At 35.7% G+C, this 18,151-nt stretch overlaps 1 pseudogene; it reads right to left on the bottom strand.

Annotated features, from left to right (window-relative positions):
* Positions 1 to 1,495: 1,495 nt before the first annotated feature.
* Positions 1,496 to 16,135, bottom strand: LOC120270879 (annotated as a pseudogene).
* Positions 16,136 to 18,151: the final 2,016 nt, after the last annotated feature.

Raw genomic sequence — 18,151 nt, forward strand, 5'->3', positions numbered from 1 at the left:
TAATAATTTAGGCTTCACGAGAATCAAAGTTTTTTACTTGATATTTTACAATCGTTTGCCATAATTGACGACACTTTGATATGTATATGCCAGAGATAAAACGCCATCTCAAAGTCCTTGGCCAAGTTGCAAAGGACAAAAAAAAATTTAAAAAAGGGTACATTTTTTTGACATATTTAATATTTTTATAAAAATAATAAGTAATAAACGGATATAAAAATATTTAAATATTACTTGCAATCTATTCGTATATTTACATCAAGTTTGCTGTATAAAATATTATTAGTGTCTCACAGAAAAAATGGGTTCAAAATTTTTCTCACATAAGACAAATGTATATGTTTTGAGAGATTAACTCCGTATCTATGCACACATCAATACATAATTTAATTATACCTCATAAAAAAATTTAAGAGCATGTTTAGTTATAAAATAAAAAAATATGTATAATTTTATTATGTAAAAAGTGCACGTGATTATTGAAAAAACTATAACATATTTTATTCTTACAAAATGAGTGTTTTGTTAATAAAATAAAATAAAATTATGGAAATCAGTCGATTGGTGATTGGACCACTAATGGACCAGTGGTCGGTCATCGGAGACCGATCAACCCACCAGTGGACCGTCACCACGTCACCAGAGGCCAGCCAGCTGATGGTCGGACCATCAGTGGACCGGTCGTCAGTTACCGGTGGACCGTTGGCATATCACCGGAGGCAGACTAACTGATGGTCGGACCACAGGCCGAACCAGTGGGCAGTCGTCAGAGGGCGGGCGGACCACAAGTGGACCGGTGGCTGGATGAAAAAAGAGACTTTTTACAATACCAGTAGAATTTTTTTTTATGCTATAATACCTATATTATGACATAATTTTATATTCTAAATAAATAACCAAACAACCAATATGGTATAATTCTCAGAAAATATTAAATTATGGCGTATTGTACGAATTATACCATAATTTTGGCCTATCCAAACAGAGAATAAATATTTTCTAAAAAATGTTAAAACTTTTGATTAATTTTTATAACTTTAAATTCAAAATAAATGAAGGAAATTATTCCTTACAGTTAATTAATTAATTAATAATTGAGCAGAAGAATGTTTTGATTAAAATTATGAAATTAAAAAAAAAGGAACCAAGTGCAACTCATAAGTAAGATACTGATATATGAATTAAAGCTTAACAATTAAAAATTTTGGTTGAATACAAAATTATGTAAAATAAACTTTACAAATTATTTTTAATTGAAACATCAAAAACAAATTAACACAAACCAAAAATTTCAAATTATTATTTTATCTTCAAAACTATTTGCTGAGAGTGGCGAAACATGTAAACCACTTGACATAGTCCTTGAGAGTTTTTTTTTTTAATTATTATTTTTCAAGTGATCAGAATGCATTTAAAGAGCAGAAAAGTTAGATCTTGATATCAACCTATTAATAATTGATCTAAAATTTTATTACAATGAAATGACTTCGACAAATTGAGCCAACCGAAGCTTCTCCTTCCAATTCTTCACAAAGTTTGAAGGTAAACTACACCTTTCATTTGAAGAAAAAAACACTGATAAAATAGACAACACAGTCTAGAGGCCTAAGAAATTTTTACTTGTACCTACACTGTAACAATGGGACTTGCCAAACCTTGTGCAAATCTTGCAAACAAATGATATTTATATTTATATCAATCTGTGGAGCTAATTTCAAACAATATGCGCACAATTAGATATAATGCAAGCAGCTAATGGTTCATATGGATATGCTATTCGGAACGCCACGGCCCGTCACGCCGGGACCGGAGATAGGAAGAAGAAGTTCCTATAGAGGTACACCAGCTCCGCTTCTGTTCTCGAGATGAAAGTTCTTGTTTCTCTTGTGTATGATGTCCTCAATCTCGACCAATTTTGCGGAGAATGTTTCAAAATAGTTCACTATTTGCCGATCCTTGATCCAGTGAGAGTGTGAATTGTGTAGCTGACCCAGATACTCCTCGTCAGGAGAATGCATCGATAAGGTGTCCTGGACTGCCATTATTTGAGTAGTGTTGAGACGCCTTCAATTTGAAATTGATTGTGATTGTAACCATATCCAAATTATGACTCAACCCTAATTTAGAGAGTTAAACCTAAATTAGAGATTTCAATGAAAATCTGTGGTGGGCTTTTGGCTTGTGGGTTATATTATTTTATTTTAATTTGGATATATATAGGGTTTTATCTGTATCATCTATATGAGTTTTTTCCTCGAAAGAGAAGAATAAAAAATCTCTATCTCCCTGCCCGTGGACGTAGGTCATATAGACCTAACCACGTAAATCTCTGTGTGCTACTATGTTCTTTTGTTTTTCTTCATATTATTGCTGTGTTTGGCATAACAAGTGGTATCAAAGTAAGGTCCATTGAATTCAACTTCGAATTTAGGGTTTCTGGGTTTGCTGAAAGGATGGCCTCTCATAAATTCGAAATTGAGAAGTTCAATGGATCGAATGATTTTACTTTGTGGAAGATCAAGATGAAGGTGATTTTGGTTCAGCAGGGATGTGCGACAGCATTGGAAGGAGAAGGAAAATTACCAGCGGAGATGAAGGTGGAGGAGAAGGCAGAGATTTTGGCAAATGCTCATAGCGCTATTCTTTTGAGTCTAACTGATGAAGTTTTGCGAGAGGTCATTAATGAAACGACTGCGGCAGGATTATGGAAGAAGCTGGAAAGCAAGTTTCAGAAGAAATCCCTAACCAACCGGTTATATCAAAAGCAGCGTTTGTATACCTTTCGAATGACAGAGAATATGCAGGTGAAAGATTATCTTGACAATTTTAACCGGATTATTCTAGATCTACAAGGTGTTGGTGTTAAAATTGATGATGAGGATCAAGCTATCATCCTCTTATGTTCCTTGCCAAATTCATATGAGAATTTTGTTGATACTATGCTATATGGTAGAGACAGTATTTCTGTTAGCGATGTGAAGGATGCTATGCAATCTAAGGAATTGAAGCGAAAGGTTTCTGGTTCCAAAGAAGATGGTGCAGAAGTAGGATCAAGGAACGGGATGGTAGGAACAGGGGAAAATCACGTTCCAAATCTAGACCTGGAGGATTACGTTGTTTTTTCTGTAAAGAAAAAGTTCACTTTAGGAAGAATTGCCCACAAAGGAAGAAAGGATATGAGAATAAAGAATCAAGTGGTAATCCCAGTGCATCTGTAGTGCAGAAAAGAATTACAGTGATGCAAGATAATGATGATATAGCAGTGGATAGTTCTGATGAAGCCGTGGGAAGTGATGTTTTGATTGTCAGTATTTCAGGTTCTGCAAATACTTGGGTCTTGGACACTGGTGCATCTTATCATATGACATTCTCAAAGGAATTGTCCACTTTTTCAAGGATTGGAAAGCCAGTGTGCATTTGGGTGATGATGAGGAGCTTAGTGTTGAATGCAGTGGTTCTGTGCAGATTAAGATGTATGATGGAATAGTCAGAACATTTGATGCATGGTATGTTCTTGGTCTACGCAAGAACTTAATTGCTATTGGTACTCTAGCAAAACAAGGGTACAGTTTCTCTGGTGATCGAGAGCAATTAAGAGTTTCTAAAGGTCCTCTGGTAGTCATGAAAGGTAGATTGCAGCATGGTATTTACTTACTGATGGGCAGTACAGTGATGGGAACAGTGGTTATATCTCATTCCTCGGAGCAGCATGATGATATAACAGAATTATGGCATTACAGACTGGGTCACATAAGTGAGAGAGGGCTTGCAGTGCTGAGCAAACAAGGATTGTTGGGTGGTGTAGAAACTGGGAAATTGAAATTTTGTGACATTGTGTTATGGGAAAGCAACGCGGGGTGAAATTCAGTCTGGAAAGCACACTTCAACTGGTATTCTTGATTATATTCATTCAGATTTGTGGGGTCCCTCTCTAGTTGAGTCTCATGGCAGGTGCAGGTACTTCGTTACTTTCATTGATGATTATTCTAGAAAGGTCTGGGTATATTTTCTGAAATCAAACGATGAGGTGTTTGGGAGGTTCAAGGAGTGGAAGACTATGGTTGAAAAGCGGACAGGCAAACAAGTCAAGACACTTAGAACAGATAATGGTTTAGAATTTTGTAATAAACCATTTGATGAGTTTTGCAAGAAAGAAGGTATAGTGAGGCGCCACACTGTACGATATACATCACAGCAGAATGGAGTTGCAGAACGCATGAATCAAACACCGTTACAGCGTGCTCGATGCATGTGATTAAGTGCTGGCCTCTCTAAGCAATTTTGGGCCGAAGCAGTTAACACTGCTTGTTATTTGGTGAATAGATCTCCATCAACTGCAATTGATTTGAAGACTCCTCAAGAGATATGGTCCGGTAAACCCTCTGATTATTCTGGTTTGCGTATATTTGGTTGTCCTGCTTATGCTCATGTGAATGATGGTAAACTTGAGCCAAGGGCAATGAAATGCATATTTCTAGGGTATGCTGTTGGAGTTAAAGGATATAGATTGTGGTGTACTGAAAAAGACAGAACTCCAAAATTTATTATTAGTAGAGATGTTACTCTTGATGAATCTGCTATGTTTGGCCAGAGAAAGGAGCTTGATAATGTTGCAAGTAATAAAGATCAGAGTGCTAACCAGAAGGTGGAGTTTGAGATTGAAGCTCAAAAAGGAATAGAAGAAACTGTTGAATCACAGAGTATAGCAGCAAGGAGACCAAGAAGGGAAATTAGAAAGCCTTTGAGGTATGCAGATTGTGTTAATATTGTTAATACTAACTCTATTGCTTATGCCTTGGCAGTAGGAGAACATATTGATTCTGATGAACCGAGGTCATATAAAGAGGCATTGCAGAGTAGAGAAGCATCAGAATGGTTGATTGCCATGAATGAGGAGATACAATCTCTAGCAAAGAACGAAACCTGGGAACTAGTTCCATTACTAAAGGGTGTAAAACCAGTGGGATGCAAATGGGTAATTCAAGAAGAAAGAAGGGATTCCTAGAGTTGAACCAGAAAGGTTCAAAGCAAGGCTTGTGGCAAAGGGTTTCTCATAGAATGAGGGAATTGATTATCATGAGGTATTCTCACCAGTTGTGAAGCACAAAACAATTCGGGTTCTTCTAGCCATTGTAAGTGCTTTTGATTTGGAGTTAGAACAGCTTAATGTCAAAACAGCTTTTTTACATGGGAATCTGGAGGAATAGATTTATATGTCACAACCAGAGGGATTTCTTGTTTCTGGAAAGGAAGACTGTGTATGTTTGCTGAAAAGATCACTGTATGGGTTGAAGCAGTCCCCGAGGCAGTGGTATAAAAGGTTTGATGCATTCATGGTTTCTCATGATTTTGTACGTAATGAGTATGATAATTGTGTTTACTCTAGAAAGCTTTTAGATGGTTCCTTTATATATTTGTTGCTATATGTTGATGACTTGTTGATTGCAGCTAAGAATAAAGCTGAAATTGATAATTTGAAGGCATTATTGAGCAATGAGTTTGAAATGAAAAATTTAGGTGCAGCCAAAAAGATGTTGGGTATGGAGATTTGGAGAGACAGGAAAGCAGGACTATTATATGTTTCACAACAGAAATATATTAAAAAGTTGTTGCAGTCTTTTCAGATGGAACACTCAAAGTCAGTTAGTACTCCTTTGGCATCACACTTTAAATTTGATGCTAGTACCTTACCTACTACAAATGATGAGAGGGATTACATGAGTAGAGTCCCTTATTCGAATGCTGTTGGTAGCTTGATGTATGGAATGGTATGTACAAGGCCAGATTTGGCTCATGCAGTTAGTGTGGTAAGTAGGTTTATGAGTAATCCAGAGAAGGCTCATTGGGAGGCAGTTAAATGGATTATGCGATATTTGAAAGATACGAGTGATATTTGCTTGGTTTATGGAAATGCGATGGTCTGATCTTGGTGGTCTTGTTGGCTATCTGATTCCGACTATGGCGGAGACCTTATTAAGAGGAGATCTTTGACTTGCTATATTTTTTTACCCTATTTGGGTGTGCCATCACTGAAAGTAACACTTCGACCTACAGTTGCTTTTGTCCACCATCGAGCGTAATACATGTCACCGATGAAGGGGTGAAGGAAGGCATATGGGTGCATGGTCTTGTTGATAGTTTGGGCTTGAATGTGCAGAGACCAATTATTTATTGTGATAGTCAAAGTGCATTAAGCTTGGCTATGAATCTAATCTATCATGAAAGGTCAAAGCATATTGATGTCAGGTTGAACTTCATTCGGGATGTTATTGAGGACAAACGACTCTCCATAGAGAAAATAGCCACAACAAACAATCCAGCAGATATGTTGACGAAGCCTTTACCTACAGAAAAGTTCAAGCATAGCTTGGACTTGGTGAATATCCGCACAGCGTGAGGCCCTTCGGGGCGTGGATGGCAGGCGATGTTCTTGGTTCTTGATGCATGGGAAAATTCAAGTCAAGGTGGAGATTTGTTGAGATGCCTTGAATTTGAAATTGATTGTGATTGTAACCCTATCCAAATTATGACTCAACCCTAATTTAGAGAGTTAAACCTAAATTAGAGATTTCAATGAAAATCTGTGGTGAGCTTTTGGCTTTTGGGTTATATTATTTTATTTTAATTTGGATATATATAGGTTTTTATCTGTATCATCTATATGAGTTTTTTCCTCAAAAGAGAAGAATAAGAAATCTCTATCTCCCTGCCCGTGGACGTAGGTCATATAGACCGAACCACATAAATCTCTGTGTGCTACTATTTTCTTTTGTTTTTCTTCATATTATTGTTGTGTTTGGCATAACAAGTAGCTTGAAGTTGAGATGGCACCGATGACAGAAAAGTGTATTGAGGATTCAATATGAAGTCCTCGTAGTCAGGCTCATCTCCTTGTGGATGAGTTTCTTCATTAGAGTAGGCCGATTCGGCATGTAGCCTCCGAATGGGTACTGACCAAAGTTTACAGCTGCATGTTGTCCTGAAGCAGTCCATATCATGATAGTCAGAATGTTGATCAGGTCTTCTTGGTTGTTTAACTTTGGCCACCATGGTTCGCTCTTCCTTGTCCGCATGACCTTTGTTCTTAATCTCATCCCACCAATCTTGGAGCTCGTGTCGGAAGTAATGACTTCGTCTTTGGTGTAGAAATGGTTCACATAGTCGCGGACCCAATCTTGTATCGCCGACCGGATGAGCGAACCATCCGGGGTGTAAGGGTAGTCCTCTATGACAAGCTTTTATGCCACAAGGCATCGAGGGGTCCTCTACAGCCATGCCTCCGAAAAATGAAAGTGATCAAAATAGTTATCACCTTATACAGACAACCACATCAAGAATAATAATAATAATAACAACAACAACAACAACAACAACAACTGCGAATGCCTTTGAAGATTTGAATTTTAAAGAAAAGTGATAACTGCTCCAAGGATTTTGCAAGGAATACACAAAACCTTTACCTTTGGATCAAGTCAGCCGGCAGTAGGAATGGGGGTGGGGCGGGGATTCATCGAAACATCCCCCTTCGCTGAGGCGGGAGCGGGGAAAAAATTTCTCCCTCCTAGCGGGAGGCGGGGCGGGGCGGGGAATGGTCTCTCTCCCCACGGGGATCCCCGCCCGCCTCCCTGAGGATTCTCCCAAAAGAATATATTATATATTTTTAATATATTTATTAAAGATTATTTCAATATTAACATAATATTATATATATATATATATATATAATCAATAAATATTTATTTGTTAATATTTTTAGTTATTATTATGGAACTCACAATTATTTCATACAACTTATTAACTATTTAAATTTATGTATTTCATTAAAACATATTTATTTAATAAAATCTTAAATTATTTTAATAAAATTATTATATAATATATCTACAAAATTAAAATTCAAACTTCTAATTTTCAAATTTCTAATATTCATAAAAACTAATTATTTATTTAATTTAAATGAATTGGATAATTAGGTAATTGTAATTTGTCTAGATTTTTTTTATTCAAATATCCATTTGTCTAGATTTTTTTCATCATACATTATATTTTTTTATTTTCAATCAGTATATAAAGATCTTTTAAGCATGCTAGCATATAAATCGATTAGAAATATTATAGTTATTTATAGAAAAATTTTTATATTAATGTTTTTGGGAGCGGGGGATCCCAGGGGAGTGAGCGGGAGGATTTTTCCCATGGAATTTCTAACCGGGTAATCCCCGCCCGTGGAGAGCGGGGGATGGGGACGGGGATCCCATTCCCGCCCGCCCGCCCCCCATTCCTAGCCGGCAGTGCTTCCATATCAAATCGCCACACGCCCTTATAAGCTGCTGAACTAAGCTCTAATGAGTACTTCCCTGAGCTAAAACAGGCCTCAATAATGCCACCACCATTTATTAAACTTTGGCGTGCCAATGCGTTGATTTCCATTGTGTATCGCATATGTGGATGCAGCAGCTTGAAAATTGGGTGCATGAAACTAAGCTGCCTATGAGCAGCAATTATGTAGGGCTCCATACACGCATGAGTCCTAAACCTAGAAATTCAAAACCACATTAGTTACCTAAAGCATCTCTCTCAGTATACACGAAGAAAAAGTGTTTATTTGCATTCAAATGTTGAATTCAAAAGTTCATGTGTGTGGCATAGGATCATAAATAGCCTGCAAAAGAAGGAATTGATCGAAATCCCCTTACCAATGGTTCACTAGTTGATGGACCCCAGCATCAACTGAACAGACATGAGCTTTTGCCAATTTCCAAATCCAATGACTTGTAGCATCATGTCCTCTTGTATATACCCTTTTTTTAGGAGGATTGGAAGCAGTAGGTGGCAAGCTAAGCTCGATAGCAATTGGTCTAAGAATGCCAAATCTGGTGCGGAAGAATATTGTTCTTGAAGCATAAACTATCCTTCCCTTCAAGGAGTTGATCTTTTTTACAAATGGAAGAAGGAGATCATGATAATCAAGAATAAACAATCTATCATTCTCCATTGCTTGCACCATGATTACAAACAAGTAGATAAGAACAATGCACCAAATAAGATTATGCTATTTCACATGTACCTTTGCATACCTCTTCAAGGCTCATTCCGGTCAAATCATGCTCTATACACTCCTTAGTTATTGCCGACTCTGGAGGACCATAAACAGCAGGATCCAACTTGCTGATTATAGGGAACTCCTGCATTGATAAACTCGAAATAAGCATTACTGTATGCAAATGAAGATTATATCAAACATTTATTCATGACGTCAATTTACACCATACCCTCAGTCTTTCAATATCAACTGGGTTTACACCAGCTAAAGTCTGGCGGGCAAATTCATTGTCCCGTAACCAAGAAAAATTGTCCCCTGTGGACAACATATCACCAATATATATGTGACGAGTTTAGTACACAAAACAAGGAGAGAATTTAACAACTTCAGTAAATGGGAGACTGATGCTACAACATCTCAGTGATAAAGAGGTTTGCTCTTGCTCATATGAAAGTAGCTGTAAGACTTACTTGATATGATAGATGGAACCTCATATTTTAGAAATCTTTCACCGACATTCATGATACTTGACAGTATTGACGGGAGTAAAAGCTTGGTGGTTGCTTTGGGTTCATCACGTTGGAGTAGTACCCCGACTTTGTATAGCTGGTCGATGTCAGAGAAGCACTCGAATTGTTTGTCAGATCTAGAAAGTGCAGCTTTTAGGGCTGGTATCAGATTGTGAAGTAATGCTCTTAAAGCTCCAGAAGAAAATGTGGTCTGCTTGACTTCCTCAAATGCCTCATCGCGAGGGACATATATAGGATGAGGCCTCTCTATCCGACCCTCTGCTGTTGGATCTGATTGAAGTTCAACACAATGGCACTAATAAGACTTAGATTCATACATCAAAAATATTACTTTTCTGAATTGAAGCTTGATAGAGGGTCACCGAGTACAAACAAAAGCATCTGAAATTTAATGGTTAAAAAAAAACATCTTTTGATTACCACAAATGCAAATATGCTACTACTGACTAGAAAAGAATTTTAAATACAAATAGAAGGATTTGATCAAATAAAAATCTGTGCAAAACTAAAGAATCAAATGAATACTCGTCTTTATCAGACATCCTTAAAGAGTTACAGGAAACAAGAGATAAACACAAATCAGATTTGATATAGGATCTTTATAATTGAAAGTGGGCATCATAATTAAGAAGTTCATTTTGAAGAACACAAAGGGATTACAGAAGTTGTTCCTTCTACATAAGGTACATAAAAGCATGAAGAATGAAACATCATATACATTCTCGAGAAATATACCTGACTTAGCTGGTGGTCGGCCGGTACGACAACGCCTAGGATATGGTTTCTGATTACCTCCTAGATTTGTCCTAGCAAGATCTTCACCCTTGTCAGGATTACCCAAGTCATTCTATGTGGCATAGTCATAGACTCTTTCAAACATTTTCCTCTCGCCTTGCCCATCACCACGAAGGCAAATCAGGTCTTCTTGTCAAAGGTCCATAAGACCATTGGGAGTTTGAGATGGCAAGTATGCCTGTTTGATACAATCACAAAACCAATGACAAGGAAATACAAATACCGAGTAGATTCTATTGATATTGAAGTTGCAAAACTTCTAGGCAAAGAGAAACAAAACTCCACTATGCTAGAGTTGCTCTGAGTGGAACTGTGAACAGACCAGTAACAAGCTCTTAGACCCATTGTTGTTTATATCTTATTTAGATGCAGTTCTTTTACAAATATATATTACATGAGATATTTGAATATGTTCTATCTTCTAAATATGCCACTTACGGCTGATAAACTGGCTGGCACCAAAATTGATCATATAATATCAACAAAGATACAATGGCCCAACAATTATTAGAGTTCCTAACCTGATTGCTGAAGAGAATCCTGCTCTGAGGATTATCACTGCGAGAATGGATCCAAGAATTTGACAGAAAAATGACAGGGCCCCCACTGAAACCATGAATCACAATCTCCATCAGGTAGAACTCCTTGCTATGAAGGTTTGTGATGACAATGGCGCCAGGACGGCCAAAATCAGACTGGACAGTGAGATTTGCGACATACTCAGCAAGCAATGGATTGCCTGATGCCTGAGGCAACCAACCCCTCACTGGAGTCTCCACACTTCTCTTCCCAGTTTTGGTGACTGGATGAGATCAACACAATGTAACAGACTGATTAGCCAAGGTGAAGGAAAAGAGAAGCATGCAAGTATAAATCTGATAATTAACTATATATTAACAAATACAAGCGAAGTATGGAAAGTGTTATAACCATATAGACAAGACTAATCCATGCTTAAACCATTACTCCAAACATAAACTGAATTTCAAACAACTTGCAACAACAATTCTTTTCAAAAATATTTTTTTAACCACCCAGGAATACTATGACTTCTCATTCAAGAGTTCCAGCTTTTTGTTACAGCTCTATATCATTGACGAAAAAGCTCAGGGATGAAACAGGACATTGAAAATTAATATTAATAAACAATGCTCATAAGATACCACAATTTTTCATATAAAAAAACGAAGAACATAAGATGCTTGAACACCGCCATAAGGAAGAAAATACTTGATAGAAATGTCTAATATCTAAAAAAGATAAATGAATCCATATATCACACAATAAAAAGTAAAGAAGTAAAAAAGAAAATGATCTATCTTTCCAGTTAAACAAAGACATACTTTTCTAAGTTTTAGAATAAAGAAGTTCAGAGATGTGAAAAAGACAAAAAAAGAATCACAAAGTTTCCCTAATGAGTAATGGCTCACAAACAACACATACGGAACGGAACAGTATATATGTCTTCAAAGCAAATAATCATCAATCAAAATCAAGGATTTTTTCAAAGATGGTTTGTTATGAAGCTGATCTTGCGAAAATTCGTGAATACAAAGATGGTTTCTGTTAAGACAGGGACCCACCACCCTAACTTCTCCATAACCGCAGCTATGCGGGAAGGGCTGGTAGTAGATATCAACCTGGGAGGAAGCGCTCCCACGCGCGATGCGGGACTATCTTCCTAAGCCCACTCGCAGTCATCCCCACTGGCCCACAGCCGGATGTGGGACCCAAGATCCCTAGCCCATAGCTACCGATACCATGTTAAGACAGTGATCCACCACCCTAACTTCTCCATAACCACGCTTCATGGGGGAAGGGTTGGTGGTAGTATATCAACTAGAGGAAGCTGCCTCCCACGAGCGATGTGGGGACTACTGGTCCCTAAGCCCATCGCTAGTCCCCAACAGTTTCCACTCATTGCAATTACGACCAAGATTCAAGAAACATAATATCCAACAAAAATGTGATTCTTACTGTGAAGCAGATCAATTTGTTTGTGAAAAATGCGCAGATTGGAAGGGTTTCCACTCGATGCAACCAAAGTTTCAAGAAACAAGATATCCAGCAAGGAAAGAGGGAGCGATGGTTCTTGATATGAAGCCGATCATTCACTCAAATGTGTTTGTGAAAATGCGTGAATTTAAAGAAAGTATGCAAAGCTTGACAACAAACTTATAAAGATAAAAAAAGGAACTTGAAAACAAGAATGCTTTATTGCTTTAAGAATTCAAGTCTTGGTTGGTTTTCAAATAAGGACACTTTTAAATCAATTTATAGCCCTTAGCCTCTTTATTTGATACTCTAGATATTTTGGGGTGAGATTTATTTGATCCGACAGACAATATAAGTTTTCACCCAATTCTAGAGTTTTCTAACTCTAGACTTGAAACTCCAGAACATGTATGGTAAGATCTTCATTTTGAGGTGAAAATTTTGTCTTGTTCCTGTATGGAGCGGGAAATGTGATATTAGTAATTTTGACAGAAGGACATGTAACTACAACATAAATAAATGTTTAAATATGACACCCAATGCAGTTGTATAAAAAAAACATATTATAATAAAAATGGAAGTCAAGGGTTTTTTTTCCTCAATAAAGGCAATATAGTTGAAAACATGCACACGAATTTAGAATTAATCCTTCAGTTTTATGCCTTCACCCGATTATATAAAATTTGGATTTCAAACTCACACTCACAATTGGGGGTTCCATTACCATTATTATATTCAATGAAATTTGAACTCAAAGCTCTTAAAACCTTCACACTAAATATCTTTTATAGTATGTTAAATACCGTTGAGTTATAAACTCTTTTCTTGTTGTATTAATTTGTGTATATTAAAAAAAAAGCCTTCACTTGGGATGAATGGGACATGATGGAGTAATTATATCAAAACGTAAATATGAAAAAAAAAATGAACTATAGACGTTTGATATGATATGCTACAAATATAGTAGAATTACTAAATGGTTTATGTTTAATTTTCGTAGAATAAAACATGATAAAACAAGAATAATGTTTCATTTATAATATTCACCGGTTTTAGATTTGGGATGCATTTGTATTTCATAGGAGTGTTTATATATTTCCTCGGTATTGTCTATTTTTTATTTCTCTTTGTCATCTACTCATAGAGCTCTTGTAATTCTCGACTCTTGTGGTCCCTTATCTCTAGTTTATACTCAATCTTTTATTTCAATCTATCCACTTTTTGAAAAAAAGAAACAAAATTATATTCAACGTGATTTAAATTTTATATTATGTTATTTGTAAAGTTATTCATATATAAACTTTAAATTGAACCGATATTATTAAATAATTAAATGTCTATAATATATTTTACTTTTAAAGGGTTGAAATCATAGTTATCAGACTCCGCTTAGGCATTAAGTTGGTCTAACTTTCAGGTCTCGGTTAATTGGTTCAACCGTTTGATCATTTAGGTCAACATTGAGTTAATAAAAAAATATTTAAATATTATTTTTAAATTATAAATTATTTTTAATTGTGTCATAATATATCAAATAAATAACTTGAAAGTTCTCTTCTTTAATGAATTAGTGGTGATAGACAAATTATGAGAGAAAAGAATGCGTGTTCATTAGAGTAAAGCTAGTCCATATATATACAAGAAAGGTGTATACATAAGTATGTATACTCAAGGGTGTATATATATATATAAGTACACAGTATATGTACACAGTGTATATACTCTAGCACGCCCCTCAAACTCACGATGGGTCATAAACCAAAAGTTTGTCAACTAGAAACTGAAACCGAGAGAAAGTATGTACCTTAGTGAAAAGATCAGCAAGCTGCTATGTAAAGGCGACATAAGGAAGAAGAATACTGCCAGCAAGATAATGATGATGAACAAAGTGAAGAGCGATCTCAAGATGCTTCATACGTTCATGAAATACATGGTTGGCAGCAATTTTAATAGCACTTTGGTTATCATAGTATATAGGAATGAGGACAGAGATAGAGACACCAAAGTCCATCAAAATCTGATGCAACCAAAGAACTTCCTTAGCAGTAGTGGACATAGCACCATACTCAACCTCAGCAATAGAAAGAGCAACAATAGATTCAACCTCAGCAATAGAAAGAGCAACAGTAGATTTATTTCTTGCTTTTCCAAGAGATAAGGGAATCTCCAAGAAAAATGCAGAAACCAATAGTTAACGTTGATCAGAGGCATTACTTGCCCAATTAGCATCACAATAGGCGTGCAACTCAAGAGAAGACGTGACAAAAAAAAGTAAATAATGAGATATAGTGCCACGAAGATAACGAAGAACTCATAAGAGGGCAGCGTAATGAGTAGAGCGAGGAGCACTCACAAACTAACTAAGAACACGAACAGTATATGCAATATCAGACCGAGTAATGGTCAAATAAACAAGAGCACCAACAATTGCACGATAGCGAGTAGGACGGAAGCTCACCATCAGAAGAGAAGAGTCGGTGATGCAGCTCAATAGGAGTAGAGGCAGTGCGGAGATCAATGATGCAGTGGGTCTCCTTCCTTTCTATTTGTTTGTGTTGTGGTCTTGTAGCTGCTATACCAGCATATTTGGGTATTTATGTTTCTTATATGCCTGTTTTTGAACTTGTAATTTGTATAAAAGTTGTCAATCATGTTCTGTAAGTTTGGTTTTGTTTTGTAGTGGTGTTTGGTTGTGGTTAAAATGGAGTTTTAACTAATGAGGTGCCACATTCACTTCGATCAAAGGGGTGGGTATGACACTAAGTCTGATGAAATAATCTTCCTCTATATACTAAAAGTTTGGATGTCAAAACATGGAAGCAATAAACAAAAAATAATAATAATAACAATAATAATAATAATAATAATAATAATAATAATAATAATAGAGTGCCAAAATCAAAACTTGGATACCTACTATCATCAATATAGGTGCTCTCAACAACATTATTATTGCTTGCAAATGGGGTTTCAATCGGTGGATTAGTAGGCTTGGAAGGAATATTGTTTTTAGTAGAAATCATAGACATATGACTTGGTCTATCCTTGGTAGGAGACACAAAATATGGTACTATTAATGTGCTCCCTTTTGTGAAATTAAGCTATGTCAATCAATAATTCATGCTTAAACAAAGGGCTTCACCATGAAATGTAACCTCTTCTACTTTCTCTGAAAAAAACCTAAAAATAATGAAATCAATCATTAATCATTCTATTGTGAAATTCAACCAAACAAAGAAAGAAACCTTATGTAAAAAGATGAACATGCAAAACTTTGAAAACAATTGCATTTATTTTCTTTAATCATAAACAAAAAAAGCATATTAAGAACAAAAATTCACAATCTTCAACAAATAATAACTAAAAGCATCAATTTAAAACTATTGAAATAATCCTAAGATATATGAATTATAAGAAGAATGAGATATTAAAGCCCAACATCATAAATCAAACAAATTGAAGATCATAAAGGAAACATGAATAGAAATCAAGTAATCCTAGATCCACAAACATCTAAGACTGTGTATTCAGAGAGGACTTCTAATCGGTTTTATCTGATCCCAAAAGTCTTTCCTTACCCTTCTTTGATCCCTTCATAATCGTCATGGAGATCATGTTATCTTTGGAGGCGCAGTGGGCGATGGTGGCGGCGTAGGCTTTAGCATGCTAGCGAAGCTCATGCCCTTGTCTTTGCTGCCAAGGGAGGTGGAGATCTCGTGGTCTTTGGAGTTGAAGCGGGAGATGGTGGCATAGGGCTTGACGTGCTATTGATTGAAAGAGCTAACAATGGGTCAGGTGGGGTTAGGTAGGTGTTATGAATTTATTGATTGAAATAGCTAACAATGTGTTAGGTGGGTGCTATTAATTGATGGCTGGTCTTTCAAATTATTAGTATTATATATTTCATCTATTACAAATCGCCAAATGACCCTCCAAAATGAGAGTTCAAAAAGGAAATTTTTTAGGGGATAGAATTAAGGGTAAGTATATATATATGGCTAAACATCATCTGCGGACGTTCGTAGAGCGTCCGCAGATGATGTACAGTAACTTTAATAGGGTTGGACGACTGTGATTGATTCAGTTACTGTGCTGAGATTGATTGGATGGTTCAGATTAAAACACTGTGTATCCCACTTTTTACTGTGCTTATGAATAGTGCACAGTGTTACTGTTTATAGAACGGTGTGCATCCGTTGGATTGAAATCCAACGGCTCATATCAACGTTCACAGATTACGAATCTGTGAACGTTGGCAGAGGATGCATTCCTCTATATATATATATATATCATCTTGGGAACAACACCAAGGAGAAGGTTTTCTTTATTATTTTATTTATGCATACAAAAGTTTATCTAAAAATGCATGTGTAAAGATATGTCTTTAAAAAAGTTATTTTTATTGGTAACATACACCACCATCATGATATTTTATTCCCCTCACATTCTCCATCCAAAGATCTATATTATTCGAATTACTTTTTATATTTAAAAATACATTTTTTTAATATGTTAATTTTTTTTACTTTAATTTATATATCATGAAAAATCAAAATGGACATATTTTTATATCTTATGCAACAAAATAAAATAGAGAAAATGACCCAATGATCACAATAAATTTTGAAAGGGTATTAAAAGGGCTTTGACTTTTGCAAATGCTTTTATTGATATCATTCAACATGCTAAAGGACTTAAAGGTACAGGTCGTATATAGTTTCAAAGTCACTTAACTTGCCTTATGGTTTCATATGTAACCAATGAGGCCATACTTTTTTTAATTGACTATTTTATTTATCTACACCTCTCGATTTTCCCTCTTTACTTTCTCGTTTCTACCACCTCTCTATTAGTGACCGAAATGAAATAACATAAGTTATTCAATAATATGGCACACTTAAATTTGTCATGAAAATATATTTTATTATTTCATTTCGGTCACTAAGTTTTCATTTAGTATCAAAACAGTTATCATCTCTGCTGACATAAACAAGTCTATTAACGTGGACAAACCGACTGACGTGGAGACTCCATCTCAAACTGAGGACGTGGTGAGTTAAACTGACTATGTTTTTTCCAGCATCCACGCCAGCAGCATGGATATGGTCACTCGCGAGTAACCTCCCAGTGAAATGAAATCAAACTTGAGTAACCATTACGATACAAATTAAAACTTGGTAACTAGAAAGAAATAAGTTCAAAACTCAGTGACCTATAAAAACATTAATCCGATAATATTTTATAAGTTGGTAATGTGATATTATCATCCAGATTATCACCAGTGTAATGTCAAACATAGTAATATTTTTAAATTACCACGTAATACGTGGTAATCTTTCAATATTACTGTGAACCAAACGCCCCCTAAATATATAATTTATAAGATATAAAAACAAAAGACTTCTTCTATTTGGATTTTGGAATAGGAAGGACCCAAAAAGCGAAAACATTAAAATGGTCCTCGTCCAATTCTATTATTATTATTATTATTATTATTATTATTATTATTATTATTAGCTTGACAATAAAGTGTAAATTGACTTGAAAAAAAATAAACCGTAAAAGACAAAAGTTTTTCTACTAGTTTGTTGGATCAAGGATGTGTCGTTGTAAAAAGAATTGAGGTTATCTTCATACAGCAATATGGTCCAATAGTAATGATTCCGGGGTCATGTTTCTTGTATAGTGTGGGGTCCTTCTATGTCCTCAACGACGATGTAGAAAATAAAAATGACAAAAAAACCCTATTTGAATTTAATTATTAAAAAAATATTTATGAATTTTTCAT

The sequence above is a fragment of the Dioscorea cayenensis genome, chromosome 10 (genome assembly GCF_009730915.1).
Source record: "Dioscorea cayenensis subsp. rotundata cultivar TDr96_F1 chromosome 10, TDr96_F1_v2_PseudoChromosome.rev07_lg8_w22 25.fasta, whole genome shotgun sequence".
Lineage (NCBI taxonomy): Eukaryota > Viridiplantae > Streptophyta > Magnoliopsida > Dioscoreales > Dioscoreaceae > Dioscorea > Dioscorea cayenensis.